General features: G+C 41.9%; 2 long non-coding RNA genes across 18 annotated transcripts; one reads left to right on the plus strand and one right to left on the minus strand.

Annotated features, from left to right (window-relative positions):
- Positions 1-538: 538 nt before the first annotated feature.
- On the minus strand, positions 539-11124 carry LOC142059164 (uncharacterized). Of its 7 annotated transcripts, none has more exons than XR_012661244.1 (3): positions 10904-11124; positions 3356-3435; positions 539-3272 (listed from the first exon to the last, which is right to left on the minus strand). It is a non-coding gene; the product is annotated as an uncharacterized LOC142059164 (long non-coding RNA). The 7 variants fall into 7 exon arrangements; XR_012661243.1 differs by lacking the exon at positions 10904-11124 and adding an exon at positions 8677-9924; XR_012661242.1 differs by lacking the exon at positions 10904-11124 and adding an exon at positions 8971-9923.
- Positions 5030-16745, plus strand: LOC142059139 (uncharacterized). Of its 11 annotated transcripts, none has more exons than XR_012661221.1 (5): positions 5030-5651; positions 5997-6073; positions 7499-7557; positions 8263-8484; positions 11905-14210. It is a non-coding gene; the product is annotated as an uncharacterized LOC142059139 (long non-coding RNA). The 11 variants fall into 11 exon arrangements; XR_012661224.1 differs by having other exon boundaries at positions 8370-8484; XR_012661231.1 differs by having other exon boundaries at positions 8411-8484.
- Positions 16746-17890: the final 1145 nt, after the last annotated feature.

Genomic DNA, 17890 nt, shown 5'->3' on the forward strand with positions numbered 1-17890 from the left:
AGCAGTGACTCATTTTTTCTGGATTTTTTTGCCAAGATGCATCATTCCTTTCTAAGTACCTAAACTTACAAAATATGTATATATAACCTGAAGTGTTGGTGGTTTCTCCTGGTTTTAGTTTTATTTAATGGTTATCATACATTGAAAACTTTTTAAATGCTTGAAATTAGTAGAAATCATTTCAGCAAACAATATGAAAAAGTCTTTATTATTATGTTTATTTGTAAACCTGAGTGTGCACAGCAAACAGGAGTGATCAAAATTAGTATTTCAGGTGGCAAGTAAATAAAGCAGCCATCCCAAATCCCTGCATTTCAAAGATCTCCCGCAGAATAAAAAGTGCTTGAGCCCCTATCTTAGATCACTTCCTACCACAGAAATCCCGCAGGGATGTTAAAATGCGTTCTTTTCTTCACAAGTCTGCAATGATTACTCACATATGCTCACTTGATTAAGTAACAGCTAATTACATCCTATGTACCAGATAGAAAGGCATATCACTGGAGTCGTGATAAGACTAACCAGTAGGTCTGGCATGAAATATTTTTGCTCCTTGGAAAGTAGTTTCACCTTTTATCAAAGGAGTCGTCTACAGATGCAGTATCTAGTGTGGAGACTCCAGCAGCCCACAGCACCGGCCTAGGAAGAGGGCAACAGAGCCTGAAATTGTTTTACCAATGTTGGTAGAGCAGGGTGTCGCCTGCCTTTCTCTCCTCGCCTTGGCTTTCTCCCCCCAAGAAACTTCTGTTTTTTCACCTCTGGGTGAGCCTGGATCCCCTTGTCAGCAGGTCTCCAGATTTAATAAGCTCTAAGCCTCAGCAAATCCCAGCTGACAAGAGGAGGGAGCTTGTTGTTTCACCTGTCTGCATCCTGAGGACAAGGAAGACTATTCAGCTCTGCAGGACTAGCTCCGTACCATACCAGCAGTTTTCCCCCTGGCTTTCTGTTAGATTCCCACTTGTCTCTGGGATAAGCCAAGACTTTCTGTGTGATTCCAAAGGAGGAACTAGCTAATTATATTATAAAAGTTTCAAATACTATTTCCAAAGGCAATGAAGACTGGCTGGAACACTGCCTACCTGTATAAAATCCTGCCACATGATGCTCACTCTAATTGCAATGCTTGCATTGAGTCTTTGTTAAAAATAAATCATGCATCATGCTGCTAATGTACTTCTCGGTTCAGTGACAGTCACTAGTGGTGAGGCTTTAAGATGTAAGGCAAAGGCCTTTTAACTGGAAACAGGATTGTGCAATAGATAGGGTTTTTCTCCTGTTGCGGTTTAACCCCAGCCAGCAACCAAGCCCCACACAGCCCCTCGCTCACTCCCCCCTCAGTGGGACGGGGGAGAGAATCAGAAGGGTAAAAGTGAGAAAACTCGTGGGTTGAGATAAAGGCTGTTTAATAGGTAAAGCAAAAGCCACGCACACAAGCAAAGCAAAGCCAGGAATTCATTCACTCCTTCCCATGGGCAGGCAGATGTTCAGCCACCTGCAGGACAGCAGGGCTCCATCACGTGTAACAGTTACTTGGGAAGACAAATGCCATCGCTCTGAACTCCCCCGCTTCCTTCTTCTTCCCCAGATTTATATGAGCACGATATCATATGGTGTGGAATATCCCTTTGGTCACTTGGGGTCAGCTGTCCCGGCTGTGCCCCCTCCCAGCTCCTTGTGCACCCCCAGCCTGCCCGCTGGTGGGGTGGGGTGAGGGGCAGAAAAAGCCTTAACTCTCTGTAAGCACTGCTCAGCTGTAACGAAAACATCCCTGTGTTATCAACACTGTTTCCAGCACAAATCCAAAACACAGCCCCATACTAGCTACTGTGAAGAAAATTAACTCTGCCCAACCAAAACCAGCACATCTTGGTTTTCAGTTTTCTACTATACCTCAGTGTCATGTAATAAAAGTGAAGGCAGTCACGCTCAGGCTACTACGAAGGAATTCCTTTTGACAGTGTATCAAAATACCACAAAAATTGCAGAAACCCAAGAGATATTACAGAGGTCTGGTTACATTAGTTGTATTGGCACAGGTCTGTAATTCCTGTGCAGAGCCATCCAGTGGTAACTGGCCAAATTTCCTGTATCTTTTTTCTCAAGTACTGGCTTTTATTTTGACTTTGATTTCCACATCCCTTACTTCTTACTCTTACACCTTTCCAGCTACCAACCTCTTCAGCTATCCCAAATTCTCTGTCAGTAACACTCAGTTGAAAATTGTGTCTAAATTCAGGCACTGGCTTCAGGAAGTTTCCAGTGGAGATCACTGAGGAAATCTGGAAGCAACATCAGAAAAAGCAGTTGATCCTCTGAGTACTTTTAACAAGATAATAATAGAAAACGCTCCTGCGCTTTGATCCGTACAAACCAGATGCCAGCAAACCACTGCCTGTGGTTTTCTTTGGGCTAGGTATTCCTGGTCAACCATGCCATGAACAAACAAAAAAAGGGAAAGCAGCAAATATTACAGGCTGGAATGACCACAGACAAATCATCTGTTCTGTCTGCTAACAAAGAAATGATGCTCATCGCAGTTTGCTGCTGAAGCAGTATCCAGGGGCATGAGACCTGGCAGAGGGGGATAGAGGGAGGAATGGTGCCATGGACAGCTTTTCAGAAACAGATTTTGCAAGGAAAACTGATAGCAAAAGTCTATTTAGTTACATAAATAAGAGGAAAACAATTTAAGAAAAATGGATCCAGTGTGGTTTCTGAAAACAAATATATTTGTTTTAAGGTGGACCTCAGGGAGTTAATTAAAGGAGTATGGTTGATGTGGTGCTTGGAGGATTTACTGGAGATACATACACATATTCAGGAAGACTGGGACAGAAACAATACAAAGGGTGCCAGAGCAGTGGCACAGGCTGCCCAGAGAGGTTGTGGAGTCTTCTTCCCTGGAGATATTCAAAACCCACCTGGACGTGCTCCTGTGCCCCCTGCTGTAGGTGCCCCTGCTCAAGCATGGGGGTTGGACAAGATGATCTCCAGAGGTCCCTTCCAACCCCTACCATTCTGTGATTCCGTTTAGGAATAAGGTAGAACATTTTAAAATAAACAATTACAATTATGAGCCACCAATGTGTCCTTGCAGAAAGTGCTGCGTTAGGCAGACCACTGCCAGCAGATTGCGGGAGGTGATCCTTCCCCTGATGAGACACGTCTGGAGTGCTGGGTCCAGTGCTGGGCTCCCCACTAGGAGACACGGACATACAGGAACGAGTCCAGTGCAGGGCCACAAAGGTGATTAAGTGACTGCAGTACCTGACCTACAAGGAAAGGCAGAGAGAGCTGGGACTGCTCAGCCTGGAGAAGACAAGGCTCAGGGGGATTTATTCATGTGCATAAATACCTGATGGGGGAAGTAAAGACAAGAGAGGCAGGTTCTTCTCAGTGGTGCCCAGTGACAGGACAAGAGGCAAAAGGCACAAACTGAAACACAAGAAATTTCATGTAAATGTAACACACTTTTTTACTGTGAAGACGGTCCAACACAGGAACAGGTTGCTCAGAGAGGCTGTGAAGTCTCCATCCTTGAAGGTACTCAAAACCCAACTAGACACAGCTCTGAGCAACCTGCTCTCACTGACTCTGCTCTGAGCAGATGTTTGGACCAGGTGGTCTTCATAGGTGCCTTCCTGCCTCAGCTGGTCTGTGATTCTAAATAGGAGGGAGGTAGAAAATGTAGTATTTGGTACAAAAGACAACAAATATTTCTCTGCGAACATTTGTTGCTACTGCAACATAAAATAACAGTGATGTGTGAAAACAGATCAATACAATACAATACAAATATGTGTGACTGTAAGCACCATGACACAACAGATAAAAGCCGGGTATGAAACTAGACGAAGAGGTAACAACATATCCACAAAGGAGAAAAATGAAGACTAAAGGTAAAAAAAAAGGTTTTTGTACTCAAAGCAGCTTTTGGTATTTGACAATTTGGGCTATATTGCGAACACTGTCAACATCCTCTGTTTCTGAGTGAGATCTGTAAACATGACATGACTAATTCTCTCAACTCGTCAAATCACTTAACAGCAAGCACTAGTTTACATAACACTTTCAGGAAGACAAGACAATCTCGCGGATTTGGTTACACAAAAGGGAAACAAATTCAAGTGATTTCAGTAACCACTAAGCAAAACTGGAAACTAAGAGAAAGCTAGCCAAATGAGGCAGCCACAGGCCAAGCAACTACATTTCCATAGTAAAAGATATTACTGGAATAAGTTTGAATGCTGGCATCGAGAATCCCAAAAGAGCAGGGAGATTTTTGAAAGTCAACAAGAGGTAGGAAGCTTAGAGTTCAGGACAATTTGGATGACACTGGCTTTTCTTTGTTTCTTTGTTTTAAAAGGGCAATTATGAAACCAGGAAGGGTAGGAATAGCACTTTCTAAACTGAAAAGTTTAACTCCTAAGTCAGTATTAAGGAATGTTTGTATCTTTCTGGGCATTCTAGAAATGTTGAAAACTGTAGGCCTGTGCTGTCAGGCACAGTTCGTTATTTCCTTTTTTTTCTTCTTTAAATTGTTTATCTCTTGTTTTGTGTTAGGTAGTTGGCATCTTTAATGACTTGGAAAAGATATTTATTAGGAAAGAACTGGATAAATCATCAGAAATTAGAGATGTTTAGTATTTGCACCATTTCTAATCTTTTTGTCTTGTATCATACCAAGCTGCACAAACATCATTACTTACAACAGTGGAATTGTAACTTAAAAATTACAGTGACCCTACAGACATCTCTATCATCACCAAACTGAGGAGCCATTCATGCTAAGTCATCCGAGGCAAGATAAAATAATAGAAGTCTGTAAAATAATTATACACACCCAGATGCTGTGATAAGATAAGGGCACTTAGCATCGGAGCATAACTCATATTCTGCTATGTATTCACTGTTACAAGTAACTAGGAAATATTTCACAACACGCCTGACTCACCCACGTGTGATACATGATGCAATCGGTGGTCACAGAAATTGGTATTTAGCCTTGTACCAGAGCACAGTACTTTGAACCAGGTATCATTATGTCTAGGGAAGACTCAGGATTGAGGCTGCTTGCTGCCTTTAAAGCAGGTCGTTTGCTTATCACTCACAGACTGTGGATTGCAGAGAAAAGTGGTCATATTACAGATGTTGTTCTCTGGTAGCCCTGAGGAGCTCTAGAGTATGACTGCTAAGGTCAACTGTATGAACGAAAGACCTGGACTCTGACAACTATCCTGAAGGGTTGGACTTCTTTTTTAACCAAAGTGTTTGAATCAGCTACATCAGTCTGAAGAAAAGACTGGGAGGGGGCCACCTCTCCATACCTCCCCAATTCCATCCCACTTTTCCACAGACCCCACTGTATCTCTAGCATGGAGCACAAGCTCTCCTGAAGAGCAGATGCTACTTGGTCACTGCCTTGCTGCCTTTCAGCTGTGGCTAATGACAGGACAGAGAAGAGGTAATTGCTTTCCTGCCAAGCAATGTGACCTCTGGGATGAACTGAGCAGGTCTGACCAGCTCTGCATAGTGATTGAGGGGCACTTCCCATCCCATACACAGCTCTTAGAGCAGCCCAGGAAAGAGGAAAAACTACTAACAGCCCAATTCATAACCCTGGCAGCTACAGATTGATCCAACCTGTACTGGTAGGCTATATGAAATAATGGAGGGAAGGGGAGGGGAGGGGAGGAGAGGAGAGAAGAATCTGCCTTAAAGTGTCTAAGTTATTCCCTTTGCTCTTCTAAGCAATAAACTGAATTCCTTATGATTAGGAGATTGGACATATCTCTCAAACGGTGAAACATTTGTTAATGCAATGAACACCAGGCTGAAATGAGGAAGGGTGGGTGTCTTTGTAGTGTGCGGGGCGGACCTTTGTCCTGTCCTCTAAAAAAAAAAAGATTGTTATGAAACCATTTGGGAATTGAGAAGCTCTTTTACCTGCAGACTGGAAGAAATCATCCTTTTACACTTTTGTTTCACCTCTCCAGTCCTCACACCGACAACCACAGATGATTATTGGATTCTCCTGCTGCAGGTGACATGGCTCATGTTTAAAGGCACAAAAGTAAGAGGAAGAGTTTGGGCCTCTTGAGATTTGCATTAGTGAGATAAGACATATTTTATAAGTTTTGCTAAGAAATGGACACTCCACCCTTGAACCGCTTCTTTGGGAGAGCACATTCCAGTTCCTTGTTCTTTGCCTCCTGAGGTAAATGAACTGAGCACTGCTCATAAAATTGCAGAATGAACTTTCCCATGACCAGTGAAATTTGTTATAAACAAGATAGTCTCTGAATTCAAGTCAAAAAAAGAGAAGCAGAGTGACTGTGTAACAAATACAGTACTCACACACCAGCCGCTCTATATGCAGAAGGACACAACACATTCAGGGAAAATAGCTTCTCACCTTTCTTCCACAACAACCTCTTCTTCAGTGAGTGTTTGTGTATCAGATTTCTTTGGGAGGCTGGCTATTTAAAGTTTACCTGATGAGGGCTTTTTACACAGCCAAAAGATAGTGTGCAGGGTGTTTCTTTCAAGAGATATTTTCTCTGTAATGGTATAAATCTAACCTTCAATTTTTATGGGACTGGCCTGGAGAATAAAGCTAATATTCAGGGCTAAAAATAACTTATCAGAGTTAATCCATTTTGATGAAAAAAAAAATCTCCTTTATTTGCCAAAACGTATAGCTCTGAACTGACTTTAAAGCATCTGAAATGTTCAGTGCGTAATTCTGTTACGCAGTTCTTAAATCCTTCCTCTCCTGCCCAGCAAGGTGTCATGAGAAACATGCTTTGTTAGCTGGGATCACCTGTTTCACATACGCTGTCTCAGTTGTAAAAATGATAAAAAATAAAACCTTCTGCTGACCAGTATAAGGAAAACAGCATTTCAGCCACAGAACAGCTCTCTGTTTTATATCAGGCTTCTAATTACTACAAAATTTTAAAGAGGAAGAGGGAAAAAGAAAATAAGAATCAGTCCTTGCAGGAGAAGGTACAAAAGAAAAAATCCTTGTATTTGGATGTTGTGTCCTCTGGGAACTTAAGGAATAGCATAACAATCTCTAGAGTCAAAAAAAAAGTGGTTTTTTTCATCTTAGAAGAGGGTAATGAGGTAACCTTCTGAGTTCCCTCCAAATCTAAATTATTCTATTAATATTAAAGGCATTAAACTCTTAGAAAACCACTTACTACTTTATGCCATTTAATGTATGTTGTGGTAGTATTTTAATATACTATCTGGAAGTATTATATTATTACACAAAACTTTATATATACTTATATTACATTTATATAAGAAAACATTTACTAAATCATACAGATTCTATAAATATTTAATAATTATAATTATTTAGTGTTAATAACATTTCTTTTCAAAGTTCATGTTATGCTTTAAAATATTGCTGTGAATTAATTAGAACTGCACTTCCTTATATTTCAAATGCTTCTGCAATTTCTCATAGCCTCTGTCCTCTTTTGTTTAGCAGATTCACATGCTCCACCATTAATCATCTGAGAACTTTGTACAAAATACACCATGGAAGTAGGTTTTTCTGTTTACTTTCTGTTTATCTTGTTTACAAAAGTACAGCAAACAAAGATAGTAAGCAAAGATATCCAAGAGAAATTTATTTTGATGATAAAATTCTAATCTAGTTTCTTTCTTAAGTAAGCAGTGACAAACAAAACAAAGCAAACAAACACACACACATATCAAGCACATTTTAGGCGGCACGCACAGGAGAAATGCACATCTTTCCTTCTTAAATTCACTGCAAAATCTTCCTTTGACTGCAGGGGGAGCAAGAATTTTCCTAAAGTATTTTTGAAACATTGAGCTGTGGTGTGCTCACTGTGCAGTGCCTTGGGCGTTAGCCAGATGACTATTTCTGCATAGAACAGAAAGAAAATCTACATCTATAGCATATGAAATCAGACTGAGCAGAGTGTTGCCTCAGGCTAACTCCCCGTCTCAAACAATATGGTAGAAATTAACGCATAAAAGAGGCTAAAGTTAGCAATTAAATTTCTTTGTATTATTATACCAAAATTATAATCTCCTACAGAATGAACAGTCAGCTATGAATTTATCTCTAGAATAATAGGAACCTTATAATGTCGTTAGAAAGGTAATTTTTCTACTTCTGCAATAAGTAGATTAATTTTACCACTGCTACACTGGTGTTCATGATCTGAATGTCTAGCCTTATGATTCTATCTATGCCCCTATTATCTTTCGTCCTAACAGCCTCAATAAAGAGTACATACAGACAAATCACTCTTTTGTAGTCATTAGAATGTTATTAAATTGCATAGAAGAATCAAGTGACCTGCCAGGAGTTAATGTACTCATAGGGATGACTCATACAAGGCAGCTGGAGCCGTTTCCACCCTAGGTCTCAACTCTGCCCCTAAGGACCTTCTGCTCCTGCTTCTTGCAGCATTGCAACCTGGAGAGAACAAAATGCCCGTGAGTAAGCTGTTCTGATAACGGACCGAGAGCATCACTGGAATCAGACAGAAGTTAATAACAAGTAGCTGCAATATGAATATATAAGTACATTCTGTTAGTGAAACCCTGCTGGGTAGGCTGAAATATCAAAGGCCATGGAATATGGGGCAGTAACATGACTACAGTCTGCTGCAGTTATCAGGAACTTACCTCAGGAAACATGAGCGGGAAACTAAGTTTTGAGGTATATTAAAGAAAAAACAGGAACCTGCTGTTGGAAAAACATTCAGCCACCGTATAAGATTCACATCATCTGACCACGTACAGAACTGCATAACAACCTACTGAAACAGCCATCACCAATAGCATAGGTGGAGCCATCTTTACGTTGCATATACATGTCTTTAACAAACACCTCCTGTTGCACAGCCGCCTGTGCTTCAGAATCCAGTATGCAAATCTGACTGCTCTGGTTGCCTGCAACACTACATATTTAAGTGTTACCTTACAGCGTGCCTCTGGTCCAGTGCCCTGCCCTCCAGGCTTGGATGTAATCCAGGTAGCTCTGACAGAAGTGGGTATTAACACTCGCATTACCCTGGGTTTCCTGGACTGCAGCAGGCTGGTTCCTGTGCTAGGTCAGGACTGTGTGGTGAGCAGTTCATCCTCCCCTTCCAGGTGGCGGGCAAGAATAGCTGAAATGGCCACTGTTTCAGACAAGCAATTTTCTTCTTTTTGTGTGTCATGCTCCTCCACCATTGCACCAGGAAAGTGCAGTCTTCAGATTAGCTCTCCTAAGTAATGCTTAAGATATGTAGACTCAGCAGATGCTCAGAAAGCACACAATAAATTATCAAAATGTCAAATGCAGCCTTTGAAGTTGAGTCCACACATCCACTTTCTCTTTGGGTGACTGGGCTTTTTGCCCTAATGATATCTACTAGATATGTTTCAACTTTCTGATGCTCTCCTCAGGATATTCTACAGGGTTTTTTTTACCTCACAATCTGTTATTTTCTGCTGCTGAAGAGCACTTCTGTCTTGGGCAGCTGCACTGAGATGTTCATTGACAGCTAGGTGAGCTTCCTTCCTGTCTTTTTCTTGTAGTTTTTCTTAGTTAGTTCATCTGAGAGTTTCTTCTCTCTCTAGAGCTGGGTTGTTGTTGTTTTCTCCCATATGCGTAGCTTTGGGGTTCTGCTTTGGCAATCCTAGAAAGAAAAATATGCACTACCTTCCAAATTAATTTCAAATCCTGAACTGGATTTGAATTGAATAATTCCCAATCCAGCACAGCAAGGCATCTTTTATGAGGCTTAAAAAGGTTGGTGTTCATTCCGGTGTCTCCACTGAGCTATATTTGCCAGCTTACACAGCAAATTACTTTTCTGACTTGGGAAGAAACTTGTGTATTATATGTGTTTTCTGTCTCTATTCCTCTGAACCTATAACACACCAAAATAGAGAGCACAAGCTTCAGGAATAGCTCCTGCTGATGTGTGCCATCACATCAGTGTCAGACCTTGCCATCAGAAAAGATCTGTTACTCTGGATCAGTCCTTTCGTATCCTGGTCAAACTGAGACCTCCCTCCTCAACTGACATCTCCTTCCACAACTTCTCCCAACTCTTGACTGTTGCCTGAACATGTCTAAGGAGCTTAATATCCAGTTGCCAGTTCAGGAGGTTCTAGGCTTGGCTTCAAAGCCCTTTGCCAATAAGGGCAAGACCTTGAAGGAGAAATAAAAGAAGAAAAGAAGGTCTAATGCATGGCTTGAGTGAGCCCCCAGAACTGTGGAAAGGAAAGGGGAAAGGAAAGGAAAGGGGAAGGGGAAGGGGAAGGGAAGGGAAGGGAAGGGAAGGGAAGGGAAGGGAAGGGAAGGGAAGGGAAGGGAAGGGAAGGGAAGGGAAGGGAAGGGAAGGGAAGGGAAGGGAAGGGAAGGGAAGGGAAGGGAAGGGAAGGGAAGGGAAGGGAAGGGAAGGGAAGGGAAGGGAAGGGAAGGGAAGGGAAGCGGAGGGGAAGGGAGGGGAAGGGAGGGGAGGGGAGGGGAGGGGAGGGGAGGAAGGGAGGAAGGGAGGAAGATGAAAAGAGACAAGACAAGATGAGACAAGATGAAAGAAAAGACAGAAGTGCTGATCAATCCTGTATTCCATGAAGCCCAGCCTTCTTCTGGACTTCTAAATACTGCTTTTTTTCATGGAAATAGCTCATTTCTCCCCAATACCAGTTAAAAAGGATTTCTCACCCTACATACAGAACATCTAGATTCACAACATAAATTCAGGGTATTTTCATAATCTCTTGTGGAAGGTATTTCCAAATGTTACAGTATTACTGGAGGAGTCAGCAACACTGAACAAGGTTTATAGGACAATATCCAACACCCAATCTCTCCAGAATGTCTTCACCTATAAATCAGGCCCCACTGGACTCTTCTTACCTACTCAGTGATCTTCCACAGAAGTAGAGGACTGTAAATATCAAGCCCTTGCTGGGACTACAGAGTTTTTGTTGCAACACCCACCCTCTTCTTTTGTTCAGGCAAATAGATAGAAAACTCAAAAATACATAAAAAGATTAGAGCCATAAAAACAGGGAAAAAGTTTTAATCTGGCAGCAACTCTTAAGTCTGGGTTATCCAATTACCATATGAAGCGTTGCTCCCAGGTCTTCATTCCTGTACTTTGAACCATCCAGGTAGGTTATATATCTGTTTAACTATTAACCTAGTAGCAGTTTCTACCCATTCTTCAGCTGTTAAAAACTGATGCAAAAGTTAAAAACTGAAGCAAAGGCTTGTCCCATGCTCCTCTTCTGGCAAGAAATCCCTTGACGCTGTGAAATCTGAGGTAGGGATTTGCATTACTTCTGAGTCCTTGAAGGCCTGGGCATGGAAGTAACCATCGCAGTTAGCAGCAGTTCCACTTGTGATGTAGGTGACATTGAGGTACTTAGAGAAGATCATTCCAACAAGCCCATTTTTCTGATGGGGTATCCCTTCACATACCTGTCGTGCTTCTGTGTAAGAATGTAGCCAAATTTACTAGCAGATTAACTGAAATCGTATGCTTTCCTAGCACTCCAGTCTCTAAAATGGAAGAATCACTGTACTCCTTAAATGTCCATAGGAATCCGCCTTTTTGTATTTCAAAACTTTCAGATGCTCTCCAATATCATTCACCCTATTGCTAACACCCAGCCCCACAGAGGTACTTTTCATTAGGGTATTTAGAGCAAAGCTGACATCAGTGAATGTCTATCTCAGAATAATCTCGGCACTGTCTCCATCTTCAAAATCTGTAGGATGGCCCCCTATAGCTTCTTTATTAAACCAATATAGACTATGAAGCACTACACAACTGCTAAAGCATTTGGAAATGGTGCAGATAGTGGCAGCAGTCCTGAGGTCATTGTTTGCTCAAAGCACTTTTATTGTTTCAGATTCTGCTCAGAGACATGTCACACAGAAACTGGCATGGAGTACTTCCGAAGGAAAGAAAAGAGGTTGTTTGGCTGCAGCTTAAGTTTCTTGAGAACTGTAAGCCACAAGTACACCAGCTTCATGCTCTCCCCTGTGTCAATTTCATATTCCAACTTGTCTCTAGATTACAAATGGAGAGGAACTGAAAGCATGTGGCTGATGTCTACCTACAGACTTGTCATGGAGTTAAAGGGAACAGAGCTGGAGCACGGCTACAGGTACCCAGTACTGAGTGCTCGTTGCACTTACCCTCAGAAAAAGTCACAGAACCACAGAATCATGTATGCTGGAAGGAACCTCTGGAGGCCAACTGGTCCCACCTTCTCTTCAAAGCAGGCCCAGTTAGAGCAGGTTGGTTGGGCCTTGCCCATCTGCGTTTTAAGTACCCTGAAGGATGGAGACTTTACAGCCTCTCTGGGCATCTGCTCCAATGTTTGACAACTCTGACTGTCAAAGAAGGAAGCTAAAAAACCAAAAAAAAAGTGGCTTATTTCTAACCATTCCTTGCATTTAAACAGAATTACATGTGTTCCGACTAGTGTCTCTTCTCTCCTGTCCTGTCACCATGCACCTCTGAGAAGGGACTGGGCCCATCTCGTCTATATCCTCCCACTAGGTAGCTACAGGCAGCAGTAAGATGTCCCCTAGGGCTTCTCTTCTTACAGCTGAGCAAACACGGCTCTCTCAGGCAGTCTTCATACATTATCTACCAGTCCCCAAGAACTCCAACTGCTGGTAACTAACATCATTCTGCCTTAGGATATAATCAGAGCATAAAGAATCTCCAGAAGACCTCTGTATAGCTGAGCTTTCCCATCAGTTTTATGAGAGATATGCTAGTTTTGTGATGTAAAATTGAAAACAGCAATGTATTAAAGTTATTCTTAAAAACAGACAGTATATAGTTCAGTCTTCATGACAATAGTGTAGCCATTAATATCTCCAGAATTTCCCAACAGATAACTAACATTTGATTTGATGATACGGAGGATGAAGGTCCGTTAGCAGCCTAGGCAATCTAAGATGTTGCAGTTGCTGGATATTTCGTGCTGTCCCTAGTCTCCTCCACACTGCCTCTGACTTATTCTTAACCTTTCCCATGCTCCTAGCTGTGGAAAGCTCTGCTTTTGCACCAGCTCTGGCACTCATTACCGTAAGTGATTCAATTCAGCTTCTTGGCGGAAAACAATCTGCTTTTATTTTGTCTGGGTATGTTTTCTGCTATATTAATGAGCTCAGACAACTCAAGAAGGGTTGCAACAAAACCAGACCCATTGCACAACAAGCAGAAACTGTGCACAGCCAGTGTCAGGATGGCAGTGGTAAAACCAACGTCTTTTAGGACCTAGGTGTGGCTAGATCAAGTTACCCTGTGGAATCCTGCTTCTGCTGGTTATTATTAGATAATTCAGTCCTGTGCTCTCTGAGGTCAGCCGGAGTGCAGTTACTGATTCCTGAGAAAGGCAGTGGCTAAGGAATGCAGTGCCTTCGGACCTGAGGGAAAGCTGCCCTTTACCTCTGCTCTGCTAAGGAATTGCTCCAGGACCACCTGCCAGTAATTTAGCTGCTCTGAGCCTTTCTCCACGTCTGTAAAAAAATGCTAGAAGCATTACACTTCCACAAGAGGTGTCCACAAGAGATAATACATCAAAATCTTTTGAAGTTCATAGACAAAGAAAAGTAAGGATCCTGGGGCCATCTCATTACCTAGAGTAAATGATTTGACCACAATATAACGATCAGTGCTAAATTCTCAGTGCCCTTTCTGAGGATGCTGCCCAGCAACTCAGTGTGCAATAACCAACTGAAACAAAAAAGTGCAAAAAAGATACGTGTGAAAAGACACCCTGTTTGAGCAGTAGTTGCCTTGCCTCTGCTAACTTGAAAGCAAAAGTAAAGAACAGAATGCAGCTATGAGAACTGGTCATAGCATCTGTTTCTGGAGCATGAACTAGATTAATTAATTTGACACAAATAATTAAAAAAATAACCAAACCACAAAAAAAAGCTAGCAAAATACAGCTGCTACGAAACCAGTAGAAAACTAACCCAGTTTTAATGCTTCCCTTCATTGCAGTGTGTGTTCTCCTTCAGGAGTATATTTTGCAGTAAGTTGCCACATTTCTGTATGGAAGATATAAGACCAAGTATCTCAGAGTTATGGATTTTGAAGCACAGAGTATCCACTGTATCACTAATGAATACTTCTGTTTCTCTGTATTATCCTTTTTAATTCCCAAGAATGCTTATTTTTATCTATACAAAATTCTTGGGTGGTTTTTTTTCTGATTTTCTCATTTTGATTTGAGTAATATTATGCATGTAAAGTTATTGGCTTAATAGCTACTTTTCAAAGTGCTTACTATTAGTTGTCTTTAAAATGTGAATTTATTTAATCTAAGTTTTATTTTTGTCCACCAAAAAGACAGCAACTGCATCAACAACTGCACAGGATTTGAACAGTGTGAAAGTGATTCTAAATATAAAATGTAATTCAGGGAAAAATATTGTCTAATATCAGGTCAGAAGTAAAACACACCCTGCGAGACATTTCATTGCATCACTGCAGTCACGGCTTCACAATAAAACTGTTCTTGCCAAATGGTGACAGAGTACTGTATGTGGACACCTTCCAAAACAAACCGAGGAGACAGAACGTAGAGTTGTTCATTCTAATCTCCTTCCCCCAAATCTATGAAAAGGTTCCCTGCACACAGGTGCTGCAGGCGATCTATGTAAGGGAATTGGCAGCACAGGCCACGATCTGTTTGTTTGCTCCCTGAGCCAGTGAGAGGGACTGAATTTATCCACGTGTGCAAGCATATGCACTCTCACACAAAACTGCTCGTCTTCCCAGTAGGCAAAAGGGTGTAAGAGACAGCGTGACTCGTTATCCTGGCACACTGTATGCTTTATACCTACACCTGTTCCAGGCTAGTTCAAAACACTTGCCTTCAGCTCCTCCTGGGAGACCACAAAGATTGGATATTAGGAAACATTTCTTTACTGAAAGAGGGGTCAGGCACTGGAACAGGCTGCCCAGAGAGGTGGTAGAGTCATCATCCCTGGGAGTGTTCAAAAAATGTGTAGACGTGGCACTTCAGGGCGTGGTTTAGGAGGCATGGTGGTGTTGGGTTGACAGTTGAACTTGATGATCTTAAAGGCCTTTTCCAACATTAATGATTCCACGATTCTATGATTCAGCCACCAGTAAGGAAGCGCAGGATTTGACTGCCAAGCCCTCTCTGTCACTAAGAGGCAGAAAGAAAAGACGTGCACGTCTGGCATCCACTCTTCAATTCACACTCTGTCACATGCTTGGAGTAGCCTGACACAGTCACATTTTGTCCTTAACTGTAGGTCAATAAATAAGGACCAGCCAAAAAGAGTAGAATTTAATTGCCGACGTCCTGCCATTCTGCTGCGGTGGAAAAAATAAAGAAAACAAACCAAACCCAAAAAACTCAAACCAAAAGCAAACAACTGGGTTTATTTGCTATTGAAAATAGTTCTTTAGGAACCAAATTATGTTGTTTCTGAAAAATGCATTGTAAATATTTATGTGCTTATTGAATGTGTTTCAAATGTGTTCACTACCTTAAAATATCAAAAATACCAGTGGGGCTATATTCAGAGGTGGAAAAGATTTCCATTTGAGTTCAGCCTGCAGAGCAAGAGGTCAAAAAACTGCATGTGTGTAGGGTCCCGGCCCTGGGACTGGACTAATGTTGGGGGTCTGCTGAAGAGGGGAGCACCATGATGAGGCTGAGGTGAGGGACAGAACTAGGTGAAGACTTGGTGGTCGCTCCTTGCTTAGCCCATGGCCACAACTGTGCAGACTCCAATTACATGCCTCAGCTACTCCCTACACTGCTTATCAGCTGCCAGAATATTAGGCCTAAACTTATGTCAAGAGCCTAGACAGTTTCTAACAGAACACCCTGGGGGAAGTATTTAAACCAAATCAAGAAGCCGTCACCCACTCGCAACTAAATACTCATCACAAGCACAACTTGTGGTTGAGGGTTTAGTTGTGTGGCTCCTTTAAATTATAGAAGAGCGAACATTTTCACTGACCCATGAGGCCTTCCTCCCTCCTCATCTCTCATTTATCTACCCAAACAGCCCAGGTTCAGCTCCAAGAGTTGTAGTGGGGTACGCTGCGGTGATTAAGACTCTGGGTACAAAGATATGTGGGGACTAGGGGCTCACACCAGCTATAAAATCGGAGCATGGGAGTAACTTGGTGGAGCTCCCTCTCATCTGATCCGAGACCCCCATCACCTTTGACCTTGCCGCGGACTACTTGAACATCGAACCGGTCATATTCCCCTTCCCCCAATCTCACATATCTTGCTCTAACAATTTCTGTCTTATTATGTATTGGGCTTACTATATAGGTTAAAATAACTTGCTTAAGGACAGTGGAAAATGTAATAAAATCATGGTGTATGTTAACTGCTTGGTGTCTCATCAGTGAAGCACGTTAACAGACAAAATCTGTCTCACTGTGGATAACAATCCGGGAACAGAGAATGACAATGTGGAACAAGAGCACCATTTACAGGAATCCGCATTGCACAGGTGTTTGAAAACAAGCACCATCTTTCTAATTGTAATATTTGGGGGAACCGAATTCAACTTTGTTGTAATTAAGTTTTCCAAAATCAGTGGGAGCCTCCATTATTTCTGCCAGGCTTGAGAATGTTTTAGAAAGTATATCTAACCTCCAAAATCTCTCCGTCATGAGTAATAAATACATACAAGGCTCCAAACTAGCACTTGCTAGGTATGAGCTTAATTTCCACCCCCCCCCCCCCCCATTTTGTACGTTCTTCAGTAGGGGAACAGAATAGCTAACAACTTCAGCTGCATTGTGTAGACTTGCCTCAGTGAGATATGAGCCAGAAGCAGAAGAAATTAGTCCACACAGATATCCATACTCCTTCATTTAAAGGAAGCTAACCCCTCTAAAACTACCTCGGCACTGTGCAGCCTCACACCATCTTACCACGAAGGTATGGCCACAGCTCCACCCTTTCTTCCCCTGCAGGCAGCTTCCTTGGGACAGTGCCCACTATCTGTACCAGTAACTCTGCCAATAGTAATGCTCAGGTATTGTATAATAAATACCACAGGAAAAAAAATGTTCTCTTCAAACACTGAATAGAAATGTAAAAGAAGGGAGAGTGCGCTGTTGAATGAGCTAGGAAGAATAAGCTGTTCTCGATGATGACTTTATATTTTCTAGTTTCTGACAAAATTCTTCCCCCTTCTGTCTCTCTTGCTTGCCTGTTGGCTGCAGATTAAAGGAATGGCACAGTTTATCATTGCAACCCCTCTTGTTCCTGGTCTGTGAAAATGCACAGGCACTGATAAACAATACCCAAGAAAATGGTAGACCTGCACGTCCTAGAAAATTTCTGTAACCCAGTGTTCTTTGTAAATTTTACATAGGTACAGTAGTATTTCATGTTTTACATAAATATATCAGTGATGATATTGCTTCCTCCCTTTTTGGATCCTGAGACCTCAATCTTTGCTGAAAATAGTAATGTCTTATCTTGAGTTAAATAAGTTCAAAACACGATACAGCAGTTTTTAGAAGAAACAAAAGAAATAACAAAAAACCCACACTTTTCATTAATTTATTATACTAATAAATTCAGACTTAGCTAAGATCCCATGAGGTTATTTCCTTGAAATATTCATCAGCATGGAGATGCTGTATTCCTGCATAAACTTTTCAAGTCAACTGTGGTTGTTGCTCGTGGCTTTAGAGTAGAAGCTGCCTGCAGCCTACGCTGTGACAACTGAAGTATGTAGAGGGGAGGGTCGCTTGCAAAGCTGGCAGGGATCGTTATGACGTGCTGTGGATCCTTCTCTACGGGTTGCAGCGTGTCCCCCCACATATTGATCTCTGAACTACAGCTTACTTTTTAAAGA

The sequence above is a fragment of the Phalacrocorax aristotelis genome, chromosome 1 (assembly GCF_949628215.1).
Source record: "Phalacrocorax aristotelis chromosome 1, bGulAri2.1, whole genome shotgun sequence".
In the NCBI taxonomy this organism is placed as follows: domain Eukaryota; kingdom Metazoa; phylum Chordata; class Aves; order Suliformes; family Phalacrocoracidae; genus Phalacrocorax; species Phalacrocorax aristotelis.